The following is a 6295-nucleotide window of genomic DNA, read 5'->3' on the forward strand; positions in this document are numbered from 1 at the left end:
TAAAAAATAAATTAGTCAATCATAAAAAAGACAAATATTGTATGAGACCATTAATATAAAAAGTGAAGAAAAGGCTTCCATACTAAAGAAGCATTCTTTGATGGATACCAGGGGTAGGAGCAGAAAGAGGAGATGGAAGATGACAATTAAGAAATACAAACAAACAGGCCCTGGCCTAAATGGTTTCACTGGGAAATTCTACCATATATTCAGAGAAGAATTGCCCCAATTTTATTCAAATTCTTCCAAAACATAGAAAAAATAATAGATACTCCCTGAATTATTCCTTAAAACTAGGGTCACCAAGACACCAGAGCCTGGTAAAGACAGTGCAAAAAAAGAAAATTACAAGCCAATATTCCCCATGAATATAGATGCAATTATTCTCAACAAAATTCTAGCCAATAGCAATAGCATATCATCTCCAACACAACACTCCCCCCCAAACAATTCAACTTAAATATGAGCAGAGGATATGAACAGACTTAACTAAGAATATCATCCAGTCAGCCAACAAGCACATGAAGAAATGCTCCTGATCAACTATTAAAGAGATGCAAATTAAAACAATGAAATATTATCTCACCGCAGTATCAGTAGCAATGTTTAAACAGCAAAATAAAACCCAGACAACAGTAATGATACGGAGAATGTGGAGAAACCAGAAGCCTCACATATTTCATGTGAGATCATTGTTGTTCATTTTGTTAAGTGCCAATGAGTTGGTTCCAATCCATAGTAATCCTTGGCACAACAGAATGAAAGACTGCATAATCCTGCACCATCCTCACAATTCTTCCTATACTTGAGCCCATCGTTGTTGCTACTGTGTCACTCCATATTTTTGAGAGTTTTCCTGCCCTTCTACTTTACCAGCATGATGTCCTTCTCCAGGGACTGGTCTCTCCTGACAACATGTCCAAATAATGTAAGATGCTCCTTCCCTTTAAGGATCATTCTGACTGTACTTCTTCCAAGACAGATGTGTTTGTTCTTCTGGAAGTCCATGTACTTTCAATATTCTTCACCTGCACCACAATTCAAATGTATCAATTCTTCTGTGGTTTTCCTTATTTATTGTCCAACTTTCTCATGCGTATGAGGCAACTGATCATAAAATGGTATATTATCTATGGAAAAGGCTCTTCCTTAAAAAGTTGAAAATAGAAATGTCATATGACCGTATTAGTATATAATCTCCAGATATTAAGAACCATGAAACAAGTAACTATATGAACATGCATGCATCTAGCTCAGCATTATTCATAATAGCAACCTAAGTGTCTATCAATGGATGGAAGGATAAACAAACTATGATACATATACACAATGGAATACTGCATAAACTTAAATAATAGTGGTACATCTGTGAAATATCTCATAATATGGTTCCACTTTTAGGGCATTATGCTGAGTGAAATTAGTCAATCACAAAAGGACAGATATTGAATGAGAATATTATTATAAAAAGTAAAAAGCATTAAATTAAAAGTTTACATGCAAAAACCAACATTCTTTCTTAATTAGAGGGATGGGAGTGGAGGGAGAGTAAATTACTAACTAGATAGAACTGCATTAACTTGGCTTAATCCTTAAGGAAAAGGTGATGTACAACGAGGAGGAGATCAACACAAAATGACCAAGAAGGAAATGTGAGAAGAATCACAAGAGTTAAAGGCAGCAGAGGTAAATATCAGGACACACAAAGTCCTGCTGTAAGAGTATGTATGTGTTTGAGTCATGTATGTGTTCGAAACTTACTTATCAGTGCCCAGTCGATAATATTGAGTAAATAGTTTGAAAATTAATTAATTTTTAAAATGTGTCTATAGTGTAAATGAGATATTTTAACTGAGTGAAAAGTAATTGCTTTCCAAAAGAAAATAATGTAATACAGACAGGATTTTGGAAACACGTTTGGGATATGTTCATATACTCTGATACGATTTCCTGGGTAGATTATATGAATGATATGTTTTAAAAACTTCCATGTATGCACATATTAACAAAGCTTGGAAGCACAAATTTCTCGCATACATCCAAATACTTCAAAAATTCCCAATGAGTTTTCAGCTTTTTAAATATAAAAATTTAACACTTTTTTTTCATTTGTAAGAACAACGGATTGACATCAGAAAATATGGAAATGTACTAAGCGATAGTAGCAAAGACTCTTGAAAAGTAGGCTAAAATTAACATGGGGGAAGGGAGATAGCAGTTGGTGTGAGAGATGAAAATAATAACAATGTACCATCTATCAGGGGGGTTATGAGGGCGGGGAGAGGGAGGGAGGGGGGAAAAGCTGAGACCAAGGGCTCAATAGAAAGTAAATGTCTAGAAAAGAGGGCAACATATGTCCAAGCATGCCTGATTTAATTGATGTATGGATTGTGATAAGAGCTGTTTGAGCCTCCAGTAAGATGATTTAAAGCAAAATCAAAGTGTCAAAATTAACACTGTAAATGTTCTCAAGAATGCTCCTGTCTCATATCAATCAATGCATATCTATGATGAGGTAAAGAAAAATGCAAAAAGGAAAAGCTAATCATATATGAGGAACCCTGGTGGTGGGTGCTACTGGGTAAGCACTGGACTGCAAACAGTATGGTTTGGCACTTCAAAGTCATTTCTAGTAAAAGAAGACAGCTGAGACAGATAAACTGCACTGACCTTCTATAACAAAGATGTGAAATCAGCAGATAAGTAGGGAAAGACCTTGAGTCCTGAGTCTCTGAGGAAAGAAAACCTTAAAGGCTTGTAGGTAAACAAGCAGCCACCTAGTTTAGAAGCAACAAAGCCCACATGGAAGAAGCACACCAACCTGTGCGATCACGAGTTGTCGAAGGGATCAGGTATTAGGCATCATCAGAACAAAAAAAATCTTACCATAGTGAAAGGGGGGTGTGTGTGGAGTGGAGACCAAAAGCCCATTTGTAGACCACTGGACATCCCCTTACATAAAGGTCTCGGGGAGGAAATGAGCCAGTCATGGTTGCGATTTAGCAACGATGAAAAATACAACTTTCCTCTAGTTCCTAAATGCTTCCCCCCCCCCCCCCCCCACTATCATGATCCCAATTCTACCTTACAAATCTGGCTAGACCAGAGGATGTACACTGGTACAGATAGGAAATGGAAACACAGGGAATCCATGGCGGATGATCCCTTCAGGACCAGTGTTGTGAGTGGCGATACTGGGAGGGTAGAGGGAGGGTGTTTGGAAAGTGGGAACTGATTATAAGGATCTACATGTGACCTCCTTCCTGGGGGATGGACAACAGAAAAGTTGGTGATGGGAGACATCGGACAGGGCAAGATATGACAAAATAATAATTTATAAATTATCAAGGGTTTATGAGGGAGTGGGGAGCGGGGAGGGAGTGGAAAAATGAGGAGCTCATGCCAGGGGCTTAGGTGGAGAGCAAATGTCTTGAGAATGATGAAGGCAATCAATGTACAAATGTGCTTCACACAGTGGATGTATGTATGCATTGTGATAAGAGTTGTATGAGCCCCTAAAAAAACGATTGAAAAAAGAAAAAGAAAGAAAGAAAGAAAGAAAGAAAGAAAAAAAGAAAGAAAGAAAGAAAGAAAGAAAGAAATGGCTCGCTCTCCTGCCATTCCCATCTTCCACATCTGTACGTGGACCACCAAATGGGGCTGAGGTAAGCATGCTACCATGAAAAAAAAAAGTCATATTCTTTTCAAGTTAAACTTTCTCATATTTTAGCATGAAGAATAAAACCCAAGCTAACAGCAATAAAAAAAAGAAAGAAAACCAAACAAACTGAACACTGACAGAGAAACTCAAAAGGTGGAACCCAAGCAAAGAGATCAAGAAAAACAAAAATTCTTAGCTGGCCAACCATGAGTTCAGCAACCCTCCTGCCATGCACATCAATTTTTGGGACCCCCTGGAAAAGAGAGGTAAGGCATCCCCTGTTCCTCACACCCACAGGGGAATAGAGGAATACCCAGGACCCAATCCAGTCCCACAGAAGACATTATCACTCCTCCTACCACAGCCCTGGGGTGATGAGGGTACTGAAAAGAGGCCAGTCCAGACACAACACTGGGAGGCTGAAAAAGAGGAGGCTGAATCCCTCTGGTACTGCAGGTCACCTTGAGGTCTACAGGAGACACAGGTCCACACATTCACTGCCAGAGACTACAGTCTACCACTTGGCCACCAGCTCTGTCAGTTAGCTCCTGCAAACACCCTGGCTATTGGTAGTGCCCTGAGCCTGAAGTGAATGTGACAGGAAGACAAATTCTGTATTTTTTGTGTACCCTGCCCCCATCTTCTTATGCTTTCTGTCTTGATAAACAATCAAAATACCCCCTAAAGTGATGGGGCCACCCTGGGTTCCCACAACACCTGGCAACCACAGAAGTCAGCCTCAGGACTGAGACCTTGACAAATAGCTGAGACCAGCTGTGACTTTAGGTTTGCTGTTTTTAATATTATGTTTCCCTGCACCACCATTCTTTTGCATCTGGATAAGCCACAAGGAGAGAGATACTGGACATCATGGGTGGAATCCTTCCAAATTACTTTACCAAGACCATCCTTCTCCAGAGACTGGTCTCTCCTGACATGTCCAAAGTATTGAACATGAAGTTTCCTCTTGCTTCTAAGGAACACTCTTGAACTATTTTTCCAAGAGATTTGCTTATCTTTGGGCAGTCCATGGTGCTTTAAATATTCTCCTCTGGCACCAAAATTCAAAGGCATCAATTCTTCGTTGGTCTTCCTTATTCAATGTGCAGTGTTCACATGTATATGCGGTGGTTGAAAACACCATGGCTTGGGTTAGGCACACCTTAGTCCTCAAAGCAATATCCATAGCTCAGTACCGTGGTGGGAACTGACTGATGCCTGGCCACTGGTGCGATCTTGCCTTTGAAAGTAATCCCACACTGCATCTATGGAACCCTACATCAAACGGGTACACCACCGCACTACCTTTAGGAAGAGTTAGAACTCCTCCAGCCTCATGGAGAGGTGATCAAGTCTCAGTTATCTCCTTACTTACCATCCTAAATCTTCTCTCTTTATCCACTCACTCTTCTACCTTTCCCACCACAGTCAGTCTCAACGAGCTCAGGTTTGTGTTGGGTTTTTCTCTCTGTTTTTTCTTTTTCCCTCTTTTTTCTTTCTTTTTCTATCTTCTCTCCCACTCTTTCCTATCTTACTCCACTACTGGCTTCCAGGTCACAACCCTCCGCTTAGGGCAAATGACCCCAAACAACAGGGGGAACTCCACCCTGCCCTCTGTGGGAGTGCTGTACACCACACAAGGCAGCTGTGACAGCCATCTACACTGCGCTGCGCTGTGGAAGTAACCTCCATTGGACCTCTAAGGTGATCTTGTGAACTAGGGCAATTCTATCCAGCACCACTGAGTCCCTGCATTAAAAGGCACACCAACCTGCCATTGTGGGGGAGGGTCTAAACCCTTCTGGCTCTACATTCAAGCAATCAGGGATGAGCTATCTCTTTATTCTTTATTTATTCCTTCTCTCTCTCTCTCTACCCTCTTTACCATCACAGCCAATCTTAGTGAAAACAGTTGAGTTTTTTCCGCTTCTCTCTTTCTTCTCTTTTTCTTTCTTTCCTGTCTCTTTCTTTGTTCTCTTTGCTTCTTTCTCTGCTTGTATGATTCTCTCTACTCCCTCTCATTCTTTTAACATGCCACTGCTGGTTCCCAGACCCCTACCCTCTGCCTATGGTAACTCTGCCCACCCAGTGGGCAGCCTGCCCCTAAGACAGTGCTGCACACAGCATGCGTAGGGGCTACACACGGCACAGCAATGGGTCAGCTATCTCTTTATCTATTTTTTAATTCTCTCTCCTTTGCTTTCTTTTTTCTTCTCTTTCTTTCTTTCTGTTGTTCTTTCAGTATTTTGTCTTTTCTCCTCTTTTCCTTTGGTATACTCTCTTTCCTAACACAGCTTCAGCAGATTCAGTTATCATTTTTTGTTGTTTTCTTTTCTTTCTTTCTTTAAAATTCTTTTGACTGTTTTCACTTTTGTTTATTTTGTGGATTTTAGTTGTGTATGTGAGTGGGTGCTAGTTTGCTTGGCATTGTTTCTCCAGTCTTTGTCTACTTCTTTCTCTCTTTTTCCTCTCCTTTAACTCTCTTTCCTGTCACAAGCAACTAGTAGCCTCAAGGCCACTCCCCTCTGCCTATGGCAACTCTGAAGGCTCAATTGGGGTAGCTACACAGCTGGGGAAATCACGCTGGTCCTCTTCCATACACCAAGCTGCAGGGGGATTCTCCCCTGAAAAGAG

The sequence above is a fragment of the Echinops telfairi genome, unplaced genomic scaffold, assembly GCF_000313985.2.
Source record: "Echinops telfairi isolate 266 unplaced genomic scaffold, ASM31398v2 ScPeMD7_6;HRSCAF=24_1, whole genome shotgun sequence".
NCBI classification, from domain to species: Eukaryota; Metazoa; Chordata; class Mammalia; order Afrosoricida; family Tenrecidae; genus Echinops; species Echinops telfairi.